At 40.6% G+C, this 13,405-nt stretch overlaps 1 protein-coding gene across 4 annotated transcripts in view; it reads right to left on the bottom strand.

The window, feature by feature from the left end:
• Positions 1–13,405, bottom strand: part of arhgef4 (Rho guanine nucleotide exchange factor (GEF) 4) — a 59,801-nt gene that overhangs the window by 42,973 nt on the left and 3,423 nt on the right. The window lies entirely within an intron of this gene.

Below are 13,405 nucleotides of genomic sequence, written 5' to 3'. Positions count from 1 at the left end.
GGGGCTTGGTTGGCTTTTTGTCGAGTAAAAGCAAGCTGGGGGTTGGGGGGGGTCATAGGCTTCCTACGTGGGTCAGTTTCCCTTTATCTGAACCTTCCCCACAATCGCTCCCAGCTGTCTGTGAAATCTACGGCCAACAGCAGTCTCGGATGCCCATCAGTCAGAGAGATTGTGAAATCATTGCATTCTCGTAGCACTGCTGAAGAAGATCGTATGCATTTGAGAAATGAATCATCTTGGATGTTATGACTCAGAGTTTTTTTTGGTAACATCTTTACAGCTGTTGGAAATATTTTAGTAAGCATTTCCAAAAAATATATGGCCAGACATTTATTAAATACATTCAGTATTTCTGAAGACTTCTTGAAGAGGTAAAGACTTAAGATCAATAAAAAACGTTGTTGGCTGAACAAAATATTTAATTTATTGAATCCCCACTTTATTCCAAAACTGTTTCAAAATTATTTTCACATAATGTATATTTTCATGTGTACTGCACATAATGTATCCATTCAAAAAGAAGATCAGGGAAGTTCAAAAGCTTAGATTTAGGCTAGGTCACCATCCATGAGAAAGCATGAGAACCTGACACCATTGATGGAGCTGCAGTTACACTAAGGTTACTAAACTTCACTGAGTCCATGAATCATTCATTCTCTACTCAGCTCTGAGGCCAGTGGACACACAGTCAAATGAACACATGTGCCAAGCAGTGGGGTGCTGTGATTGTGGGATTTGTGCAAGCCAGCAGTTAGCACTAGAGACAGGTATTGTGATCAGATTTCTGAATTCCCATGAATTCTTCATGAGATTGGGTTGAAATTCTAACCTTATGCTTCTACAGATCAACGAGATTCAACTTGTCTGTATCAGAAATGAACTTGTCTGCAATAAAGCGTTCTTTCCTCTTAGGTCAGTTTATAGTTTTTATTAGTCATAGAGGCCAGCAGGATTGAAGTCTCGCCTGAATGCTGCAGATTCAATGAGAATATATGGCAAATCTGTTTGGTGGTGGTGGTGTGGTGTGTCTTTCACAGTAGAAACCTTCCCAAAGAGCACAGCTGGTTTCTATCTCTTATCTGCTTACCCGAGGCCACTGGAGTTCACTTGCACCTACGTACAAAATAATCCACACCACCAGTATGACAGCCACTCAAACAGTGCCTGATTATACTGTAGGAGCAGGACAGGCAAGGAAAGGAAAATGTTCTCTTCAGAATGCCTCTGTGAGCTCATGGCCATTTCTGTCTGACAAAGACACGTACTCACCACATGGACTCACCCTTAAGTGTGCGCTCTCTCTCTCTCTCTCTCTCTCTCTCACACACACACACACACACACACACACACACACACACAGTTTGCATTTGAACAGTAACCAGGCCAACACTACTTTCTCAAATGTAAAAATATGTATGTTTGCTAGACCCTCTGTTAGCGGACTGAACAAGTCAGCCAGAAGGCTGACAGTGAACTAAATGGGACTGCCAGTAGAGTAGCTGTCTGTGCTACTGTTGTTTGTGGAATAAAGCTCTTTAAGAATTTTTGAGTGTGACTAGGACATGTTTGTGCAGGCAATCTGTGTTACCACTGTAGCTCTGTGGGGGGTGGGGGGTGGGGGTGGGAGTGTGTGTGTGTGTGTGTGTGTGTGTGTGTGGGGGGGGGGGGGGGGGGGGGGTGTTGCATAGATTATAATTTAAAGCTTTACAATGAATCAGGAAATTCAATAGTCCATATACTTGTTTTGAGGGTATGACTCATTTGAAAAACAGTTCATTTCACATTTAGCTCTAGTAGTTGCTAAAGCCAATCCTGAAGTATATGACACAACTGGCAAAGATCTCTGGCACTCGAGTTTGACTCGTAGCGATGCCAAAACCCTTTCAGTCCAAGAAATTGACCAAAGTCTTATCGTGGAGAATTGTAAAGCTCTTATTAAGGAGATTTGTCAAGCTCCTTTTGAGGAGCAAGGAGGGTTTATTTCCCCTCTCCCCATCAATCAGAGTGGTGCTGGGCAAATGTGGGCAAATGCTGGCCAATCTATATGAAAGTAGGCAGTTGGTGCTCTCTTTAACATTTCTTTTCACATGAGAAAAAGCTAGACAAGATGTGGCGGTTACTTTAAAATTTTGGAACAAGTGCAAGTTAGTCCTTACCCTCCCAGGCTGGTACAATAGGCAACAGACTACGACTAATACTGTGAAATAAGTGTGTTAAATTAAATGAAGAATACTAGTGTAACAGTCATTCTGTTAGAAAAATGTTACAAATGCATTACTAGAACTGCATGACATTGACAAAATATATTGCAGTTATGACTTCTGTATGACTGACAGCATGTGATATGATAAAGCACAAGAGTTATCACTTGTTATGTGCACATGATATGTGTAAGGACAGAGATGTTCTCAATAAGGCCAATCACAATATGTGTTCTTCAGTTCTTTGCTAGCTTCAGTCTGTATTAGACAGAGGGAGAGCAACTGTGTAATCCTTTTCACCCCAAGAGAGGAGTCAGCTCTGCTCACATGGACTCCTGGCCACTGTGCTTGTGTAACAGTGGCATAGCCAAACGAACTAGTGAGGAACCTGCAGGTTTGGGTCCAGACAAAAAACACTGCACATTTCAGACCCAGTGAATATATATGCAATTTGCTTGAGTCTCCATCGAGCACTTATGAGGAACATATGTTCACTTGGCCATTAACAGAAGCAAGAAAACAGAAAGATGCAGCAGATGACTGAAATTACCAGAGAGAGATGAAGATGACTCAGAATGATGACAAACAAGCTGCTCCTTCCTATGAACTAATTCCAGGTCAGAGTTCCTGCTCTCAAATTCAAATGTACAACCCAGGGAATCACAGACAGCAAAGTATTAAAGTGTTTGGTTCCTCTACAGTAAGGCTCTGTATGTATGCAGTTAACATAAAATTCCTGACTGCTGAAAATAAATATAACTCAGCACTAACTTTTAAATCTTTCAGCCATAACCAACAATTATCCTGTTACAAAATTTGTTTGTTTTTTATATATATAATGCTACTGCAAAGTATAAACCAACGAAGATTATGAAAATCTAAAAACATATAAAGTATAGAAGAATGAGATTTACAGTCACCATTATAACCATAAGTATAAAACAATCAGTATGTATTGGGTTTAGCACAAAGTTGCTGGCCTATGGCTTCAGAGAACTGGCTTTTGTGCTTGGGGCCATCTTATCAGTCAACAGGCAATTTAGAATTTAAACAACTGATTAAACAAATCTGTAACACTAAAGCTATATTAATCAAAAGGGTGATTAGTAAGACTGATGAGTAAGTGTTCATAAAGAACACCCCCACCCACAACAACAAGCGCCACTCTTGGAAAAGACACGAAAGAGCCACAGCAGCTGTCTTTGCCGCCCGCGACATCTCCTGTATTTAGAAGTGATGCACACAGCGGGTAAGAAGAATGGCATACCCCAAACGACCCATAATCCTCTGCGGCTGCCTGATATTCACAGGGGCCCCACTGGACTGAGACACATGAGGCTGGGACAGAACTCCGATGACATATCCACCGTGCAATTTGTGGGCAGAGCAATACTATGGGTAAGCAATATGCCCACTGCCCGCTTCGACCTTTGTTCATATGCAGCGGCTGTTTACTTCTGGGAAAATTAAGGCTTGACAATTGCTAATGACAGAGCAGGTGTGGAAGCTTTGGTGATCGAAGACGTCAATAGTGGCAGCAGTGAATCAGACTGCAGAATGGAAAGAAAGGCCAGACCAATCCTCCCCATCATTCCCATTTGGAGCAAATGGGATGCGTTCCTGTGTTGTGTGCCACACTAACAAAAACCATGACTTGTTTGTTATTCTAAACCCTGGCCAAATAAGAGACTACTACAAAATTATCAGTTTCTCAAGTTTTACAATTAATGGGTATGTGTTTGACCAGGCTGAGCAGTTTTGTTTTATTCTATAAACTACTAGCAACATTTCTTCCAAATTCCAGAAAAAAATATTGTATTTTAGAGCATGTTTTTTTATGAAAATGACTAATGGTCAAAATAAAAAAACACTTACAGAAATTTCAGACCACAACTAATGCAAAGAAAACAAGCTTATATTCATTTATAAACAACACAGTACTAATATTTCAATTTAGGATGAGTCAATAAATCAATATATGTTGGAATAAACCTGATTTTTAATCATAGCTTTCATGCGTCTTTCATGCTTTCCACCAGTCTTTCACATTGCTGTTGGGTAACTTTACACCACTCCTGGCACAGAAATTCCAGGAGCTCAGCTTTGTTTGATGGCTTGTGACCATCCATCTTCCTCTTGATCACATTCCAGATGTTTTCCATGGGGTTCAGGTGTGGAGATTGGGCTGGCCATGATAGGGTCTTGATCTGGTGGTCCCTCATCCACACTTTGATTGACCTGGCTGTGTGACATGGAGCATTGTCCTATTGAAAAAAACAATCATCAGAGTTTGGGAACATTGTCAGAGCAGAAAGAAGCAAGTTTTCTTCCAGCAGTTTTGTAAGTGGCTTGATTCATGTGTTCTTCACAAAGACAAATCTGCCCGATCCGATCCTTATTGAAACACCCCCGAATCATCAACAATCCTGCACCAATTTTCACAATGGGTGCAAGACACTCTGGCTTGTAGGCCTCTCCAGGTCTCTGTCTAACCATTACATGACCAGGTGTTGGACAAAGCTGAAAATTCCACTCATCAGAGAAGATGAGCTTACTCCAGTCCTCTACGGTCTAATCCTTATGGTCTTTCGCAAACTTCATTCTGGTTCTTCTTTGTTTCTCATTGATGAAGGGATATTTTCTAGCTTTGCACGACTTCAGCCCTGCCTCCAGAACTGTCCTCGCTGTGCGAATTTAACCCAGCTGCTGCATGCCATTCTTTTTGTAAGTCATTTGATGTCATCTTACGGTTGTTAAGTGACTTTCGAATGAGGTGGCGATCATCACGGTTGGTAATCATTTTCGACCTCTGCCAGTCTGTAGCTGTTGTCCCATGTGTTTGCTGCTTGACCTTGTTGAAATGTTCAAGATAGAAGCAACCTGACGCTCACTGTATCCCACTGCCAGTAAAGCTACAAATTAACCCTTCTTTTCCTCATTAAGAACGTCTCTTTCAAACTTTGGCATGGTTTATAGCTGTATTTTGACTACACTTACTTTTTGGGTAATCCTAGCACTGCTTTTCCCATCCAGCTGGTTTTATAACAAGAGAATAGTGATGACAGCAGCAGTGGTTGTTATACTGTTGCTCGTTAGAATAGGATTTTGTTAATCAAGTAGAATGAGGTGTGTCTGTGAAGGAATTCAACAAACACTTCAATGAAATGGCTGCTATACATGTGTATATGTTGATTTAAGAAAACATTGGATTGGTCTCTTATTTTTTTCCAGAGCTCTCTGTGTGTGTGTGTGTGTGTGTGTGTGTGTGTGTGTGTATATATATAATATACATATATATATAAAATCCAGTATTTTTTTTTCTCAGACCTGCTATTCATTCAGACCTGCTATTCATTACATAGGCACATTTGGTAACATGAGGTAATTTACCTGAATGACTTAGCTTGTTAGCCTCAGCTATTTTGACTGTTTCAAACTGTGATGACCATTGCAAAGGTTAGAATACTTATGTTTTTAACTTTTATGCATCATTTAAATGAAAATGCATCTACATATTCTATTTATAGTTGTAGTTACTGGCACTGTTCTGTGGTTCCAAGTAATGGAAGGAACATTAGAAATGGCTGCTGCATTGTGGGATGCAGTACACTGGAAATACCAGAGCAGTCATCCATTAATCTTTGACATACTGATAACATTGACTAATAATATTGCCTGATACTTGTATAGCCCTTTTCAAGAAGCACAATTATATAGTATACACAACACTAACAGGGCATGGAGAGGGCATAGTGGAAAAGTAAGATAGGTAGATAGGTAGTCAGAGGTTGTAGGATGGAGAAAAAGATATGCGTTAAGATTGGATTTTCATATTACTGAGGGATGAGAATTCCAGAAGTGAGGAGTAAATCTAGAAAATTAGTCATTTGCATGATTGCCAGAACTATAAAGGTTGGATGGAGGAACTGTGAGGAGCCAAAATGAAGAAGACCTGAGAGTGCAAATGGTTTTGTAAAGAAAATTAAGATCATACAGATATGCAGGTGAAAGATTACTGATAGCATTGCATGTCAGCAGAAGGATTTTGAACTCTAAGTGGTACTTCACAGGAATCCAGTGGAGATTTTGTGCAATGGCATAATATGTTAATGTGATCAGGTATGAATGGGAAGATGAGCAACAGAGTTCTAGATCTAAAGAGATCTAAAGAGAAGAAGATCTACTACCAGCAATGAGAGAGAGTCAGCAACAAATTGATAGAGGCATGGTCAGATTTTCCCAATACTGCTCAGGTGGAGAAAAAGACTTTTTAAATGAAAGAATAGACATGGGCAGAATAGCCCAGAATAGAAATGAGAGTGTTACATCAATGACAACACCCAGATTTCAAACTATGGTGGAAGGAGATATCAATGGAATGAATTTTAGAGTCAGTTTTATTGAGGGTTAATTTTGAGCCAATAAGAATAGGTTCAATCATTTCAATATATAACAATGATGTTATGTTATGTTTTATCCAGTATTAATTTATCCACATTTCTAAATGGCTAAATGCTGGATTTTTAATAGATTTAGTCCTGAGACAAATCTGGGTGTCATCTGTATAACAATGAAAATCTAATTTCAAACAGCATAGGTCTAAGAGGGAGTATGTACAGTGGTGTGAAAAAGTGTTTGCCCCCTTCCTGATATCTTTTTTTTTTTTTTGCATGTTTGTCACACTTAAATGTTCCGGATCAAACAAATTTCAATATTAGACAAAGAACACAAAAAGCAGTTGCAGTTTTTAAAGTAAAGGTTATTATTAAGGGGGGGATCCAAACCTACATGGCCCTGTGTGAAAAAGTGACTGTTCCCTAAACCTGGTTGGGCAACCCTTAGCAGCAACAACTGCAATCAAGCATTTGCGATAACTGGCAATGAGTCTTTTACAGCACTGTGGAGGAATTTTGGCCCACTCATCTTTACAGAATTGTTGTAACTGGGCCACATTGGAGGGTTTTTCGAGCATGAAGCACCTTTTTAAGGTCATGCCACAGCATCTCAATCGGATTCAGGTCAGGACTGACTAGGCCACTCCAAAGTCTTCATTTTGTTTTTCTTAAGCCATTCAGAGGTGGACTTGCTGGTGTGTTTTGGCTCATTGTCCTGCTACAGAACCCAAGTGCGCTTTAGCTTGAGGTCACGAACAGATGGCCGGACATTCTCCTTCAGGATTTTTTGGTAGACAGCAGAATTCATGGTTCCATTTACCACAGCAAGTCTTCCAAGTCCTGAAGCAGCAAAACAGCCCCAGACCATCACACTAGCACCACCATATTTTACTGTTGGTATGATGTTCCTTTTCTGAAATACTGTGTTACTTTTATGCCAGATGTAATGGGACATACATCTTCCAAAAAGATCAACTTTTGTCTCATCAGTCCACAGAGTATTTTCCCAAATGTCTTGGGGATCAAGATGTTTTCTGGCAAAACTCAGACGGGCCTTTATGTTCTTTTTACTCAGCAGTGGTTTTCGTCTTGGACCTCTGCCATGCAGGCCATTTTTGCCTGAACACTGACTTTAACTGAGGCAAGTGAGGCCGGCAGGTATTTGCATGTTGTTGTAGGGTCTTTTGTGACCTCTTGGATGAGTTGTCGCTGCACTCTTGGGGTAATTTTGGTCAGCTGGCCACTCCTGGGATGGTTCACCACTGTTCCATGTTTTCACCAATTGTGGTTCTCACTGTGGTTCGCTGGAGTCCCAAAGCTTTAGAAATGGCTTTATAACCTTTTCCAGACTGATAGATCTCAATTACTTTGTATCTCATTTGTTCCTGAATTTCTTTGGATTGCAGCATGCTGTTTAGCTTTTGAGGATCTTTTGGTCTACTTCACTTTGTCAGGCAGGTCCTATTTAAGTGATTTCTTGATTGAAAGCAGGTATGGCAATAATCAGGCCTGGGTGTGGCTAGAGAAATTGAACTTAGGTTTCCAAAGATGTGATAAACCACAGTTAATTTATGTGGGGGGTGGGGGAGCAATCACTTTTTCACACAGGTCCATCTAGGTTTGGATTTTTTTTCTCCTTAATAATAAAAACCTTCATTGAAAAACTGCATTTAGTGTTTACTTGTGTTATCTTTGTCTAATATTTACATTTGTTTGATGATCTGAAACATTTAAGTGTGACAAACATGCGAAAAATAAGACATCATGAAGGGGGCAAACACTTTCACACCACTGTAGATAATGAACAACAGTGATCTAAGGACTGAGCCTTAAGGGACCCTTTGACTGACAACAGAGGTATAAGAGGTATTTCCAGAGACAGTGATAAACTGCTTTCTATCAGTTATGTAGCTGTAAGGGAACTATGAGGGGCTGAACAGCAGCTGCAAAAGCCTTAGTCTGCATGAAGAGCAGGATAGCAGCAGTGAAAGCGAGCAGCTTTAGTTGGCAAGCACTGCATATTAGCAGCGGTGAAAATGCCCACTTGCAGACAACATGCAACAGCGATGATAGCAAATACATACTGCACACAAGATATTATCTTTAGCTGCAATCGGTATGTGAGTAGCATGATGTATACCCTTTTGAATATAGCCACAATCCTATGTCTCTCTTTGTGTGTCAAAGTCTTGCATAAGTAACATGCATTACCTGTTTCTTAGTTTGGCTGGTCTGGTTCTTGTTTCTGTGTACATTTGAACATATTCTTCTGTAACAGCACTGTGCTACTTGATGACCTGACAATGATAACTAGATATATCCTAATCAGACATTTAAGGTTACAGAAGTAATCCAACCTTGGTTTGCACAAGTGTCCTACCATGCAGGGCACACTCATAATAAGGTAGGCCAGTGGAAGAAAACACACCAAAATAAGTTGCAAGATAAAACCTTAAAAAAAAAAAGAGCATCTAGTAATATACAGTACATGGTACAGAGCAGATCACAGTACAGTAGGAAAGAAATTGAGTAGAAGAACAAAGGCACAATACCATTCACTGTACAGATGTCTGTATAATTATATCCTTCTGATAAATGGCAAATGAGACAGAAACATTAAAAGTTACATTTTTATTTACAAGAATTCTGAAGGCCTATATATTTCCTTAAATAAATTTTCTTCTACTTTCTAGTCAGCCCAATATTTATCCTTACCATTGTTTAGTAGGAAAATGTGTATCACATTATCTCTTTGCCTTACCTGTGCCATGTCTCTGTGGCCACAGCCCCTGCCTGACATCCTAACAGTTGCTATCCGTTGATGGGTGACGAGAGTCCAGCCGGCGTGCACGCCTGGATGGAGCCTGCACCTTCCCTATTATCTTGCAACATCACTCAGCCCTGCAACATCACTGTGAAGGGGCAGATGCAGGCAGCAGGAGGCAAGGTGCAGGTGAGATGCAGGCAGCAAGAGGCCCATCCCAAACCAAGGCCAAAGAGAAAGACAGAGGGGGAACAAAATGGAAGGAGAAAAAAAGGCTGGCTGGCTCAGTAAGGCGACGCTGGGTGTTACTGGCCCACGACAAAAGAGAGGCAGCAACCAATCAGGGAGAGGAGGACGCCCCCTCTGTTCCACTCTAAGGATGCCAAGTGTTGTTCCTTGCTTTTAGACAGGTACGGTCAGTGAGCTCTTATCACTCTAAATGGGCCAACGTGAGTAAAAAAAACACGTTGCTTTGAGATATATAAAAAAGGCCTGGTAAGCACTGGAACATCACCAAGGAATGTAACCCTGGTTTGGCTAGGAGTCCTAGCTAAAGTCTTGCACTCATGTTTGCCAATCAGCACAGGGAGGAAGCCTCATTTCCTGTTAAAAAAGGCCTATTATTTGTTTTTAATGAGATCTCTTACAGAGTAACCAATTTGTAGTCCTCCATCAAAATCAAGCTGAGATGGTTTACAACAAGCATGAGCTCAACCTGTAGTGGGTCTAAGCTCTCAAAGGCAGGGATAACCAATAGGGATTTCCGCAGACAATAATCTGGCAGGTATCTCATCCTGTTTTGCCCCAAGCAACTAGGTCTTTGGCAGAAAAAGAGTGTGTGCGTGAGAAGCTCTGCTCTCCGGAGACAGAAAAAGAAAAGAAAAGCAAGCATTTACGATCCTCTTTGTGTGCTGTGCAGAGATCAACCCTCAGTAACTGACTTGTTCTCTCTCGCCATCTCTCTCTCTCCTTTTTTCACCTACTGTGAATTTGTGTTAGATGCTGGCATTATTACCATATTGAATGCAGCCACCATATGAAAGGCCACTGTGTGTGGGAGACATGTGAATTTTATTTCTCTGGTGATCAAAATCAGTTATATAGGGCTGCCTAGCTGAAAGGTGAGATGGAATAGAAGGATGCTATCCATCATGGCTTGAAAGATGTCAGTACATTATGATAATAAGGTTCTTTCTTTGAAGCTCAGCCTGATTAGTGAGTGATGCTCTATGTGATACTGGTGCACAGAGTACTCTGGAAAAAAACGTGGCATCACATATGGAGGTGCTGGCAGGAAAGCATTGAGTTCCATCGTCTGGATGCAGTTCCCAGGATTCAGTAGTGATTCCAGTGGGAGTAGACCCCTCCAATGCCCTGAGCCAAGAAGGAGCAATGATGGAGGGTCCTTGTTGTGAAGCCACAGCATGTCTGCCCCAGGCTGCAGTCTGTGGAGGGCCATGCCCATCATCTACTCACATCAAGACATGAACACAGGCTTTGAGGTTTGAGGTTGTGCACTGGGTCTCTCCTCCAATCTTCTGCAAGCAGCAAACAAATTGGGAGCAGGATAGGGATTTTAGTTTGAGGGACAGTTTAATTGCAAAGTGAGATCCTCATGAGAAAGCAGACATACTGTTGTGGGTCATAATGCAAAAATGACAGAAATATCACATATCTTAGTGTTGCTCAGTGATAGCAATTCATTGTTTGCTATGACATTCTGTACCAGTGGGGGTTTATATCTGTGGTCCAGCATTACTTTCATGCTTCTGGTCTAAGCATAGCCCTTATGAGTGTAGCTGTCACAGCTTTCATGCCACTGCCAAAGCACATCAAAAGGCACATGACCAAATGTCAGGGGACACTCAGTCCAGGACCTCTTTGATACAAATGACTACCAATTCACAAAATGTCAAGGTATTCTAAGCAACCATTTCACAAACACAACTAGTCAAAGAGGAATTCCACTGCTGGCCACTTTAGAAAACTTGCCATAGGGCTCTTGTCATTTGCACAAACATTTAGACAAAAAGTCATCAGGCCTTCCTTAAGCCTTTTTCTCATATAATAAAATGTGTCTTATTTAAGCATACTGCATCCATTAAAAGAGTTGCTTAAAGAAATCCTCAAACCCTGGCAAAATTTTTCAATCATATATCCAAGTAACAGTAAAAGTCAAGAAACAGATCTTTTTGTTCATTTTCTTGCATAATACAGTGGTAAGAGTTAATCTTTGTAGTAGACACTAAAACTGATTTAGCTGTGCTTGCACTTTTAGAATGTATTTCAACTGGTTATAATGCTTGTGATGAACTCAAACCTATAGTGAAGTGTTGACAAGTGTTGAAAGGAGATCAAAAGTTAAATCAAGTGGAACTCAGCACAATACATTTTGCTGGAGCTCAGAAAAAAAATCAGCTTAGTATCAGCAAAGTATTTCAACATTCCGTCAGCTGGAGCAAAGTAATGAAAAGTTTCACAAACCTAAATCACATAAGACTGAGGTAACCTCAGTTTATTTAAGTGGAAAGCATCAAATATGAAATTATAATCTAGAGGGGTCTATGAAAGCATCAACTCTGCAACAATTATTGGGTGACTTATGAAGGCAAATGCATTGGGCATCAAGAATGTCACTCTGTAACTTGAAGGCAAAACGCCCAGGAGTGGTTCAGGTGACATTTCCAAGGAAATGAAACGACAGGCTGGAACATGACAAGATCTGAACTAGGCAGTGAAGATGTGCACCACAGGTGTGCCCAAAATCCCCTTCAGATCCAAAGCGCAAAGCCATTCCTGTGAATGCAGTCTAATAACAGTCCTTTAGGTTTACCACATGAACAAGGCCTTCTTTTTCAGTGGTTACGTATGTGGTTATGTACATTTGCCACATTGTGCACTGATATAGTGCAATTCAAATGGACAAAAATTGCAGGCTCAAGTTTCTAGGTTGGAGCAATAACCAAAGACACGTTGACAATCTTTTCATCTCCACCTCAGATGAGACCTCAGATGAGAAGTGCTCTCATCTTCCACGCACATCTCCATATTATGCTGCCCAGAACAGGTTTCATGGTTTGATTGTATAGCTGAAATGGCTCTTATTATTATCAGATCATATCTTATGTAGATGGCCAAAGAGAAAAACTGCATGTACAGAAGTCCTTACCCAAAACAAATTTAAGTGAACATAAGCTGAACTTGTGAAAACATATGTGGAGAAATGCCTAGTTCTGAAAATTTTTCCAAGACTTGTTCACAGACTGTTAAGTAACAGCTACACAAGGCTGTTAATCAACTGCAAATTAGAACGAGATGCCCCACAGGAATTAATTTGAGGCTTATCAATGGGATGTTGTTGATAACAAATAAAGAAGCAGACTAGCTGGGAACTGATTGTATTTTCAGTTTTTTCCCCTGAACAAACACTGCCAAATTAGACCCAAAATGAAATGGACCAAAGAAATGACCAGCACAATGCTCCATTTGCAACTGCTTAGGGATCACTGTGACACATCTGCATTCATATTTTGTTCATGGGCATAACACGTAAATATGTACAGTGCAGGGAAAGCCCATGATATGCTTGCAAACCCTAACGTACCTGGGCTAAACCTCCCCAGACATTATGCAACACCTCTGCAGAATCAGACATGTGGAGACACAGGTTTCTCTTTTTTGCCAAAGGCAGTACAAAACAAGTTAGGAGCATGCTGTACATCATCACAGATATTTGTGTTCAGTATTTGGCTTATCCTGTATGAATGGTGATAACATTAATGTCCTTGGCCCGAATTTGCAATGGATACTTTGAAATCTGAATGCTTGCGCACCATAAGCAGCTATAAAATGGCACATTCGTGTTAATGTTTAAAGTGGGTGCAATGACACAAAAGCTACCCACGTTGAGCTGACATCTATAGTCGAACTGAGGTCTTATTGTACTCCAGTTTTTTAGCTGTGTGTATAGTTAGTGCGGTTCCAGTGAAGGTTCACAAAACTGTATTGCAAGCTGCGACTTAGTGTCAATGACACAACTAAACAAT

The sequence above is a fragment of the Electrophorus electricus genome, chromosome 7 (assembly GCF_013358815.1).
Source record: "Electrophorus electricus isolate fEleEle1 chromosome 7, fEleEle1.pri, whole genome shotgun sequence".
In the NCBI taxonomy this organism is placed as follows: Eukaryota; Metazoa; Chordata; class Actinopteri; order Gymnotiformes; family Gymnotidae; genus Electrophorus; species Electrophorus electricus.
This window is presented reverse-complemented; position numbering and strand designations above follow the sequence as displayed.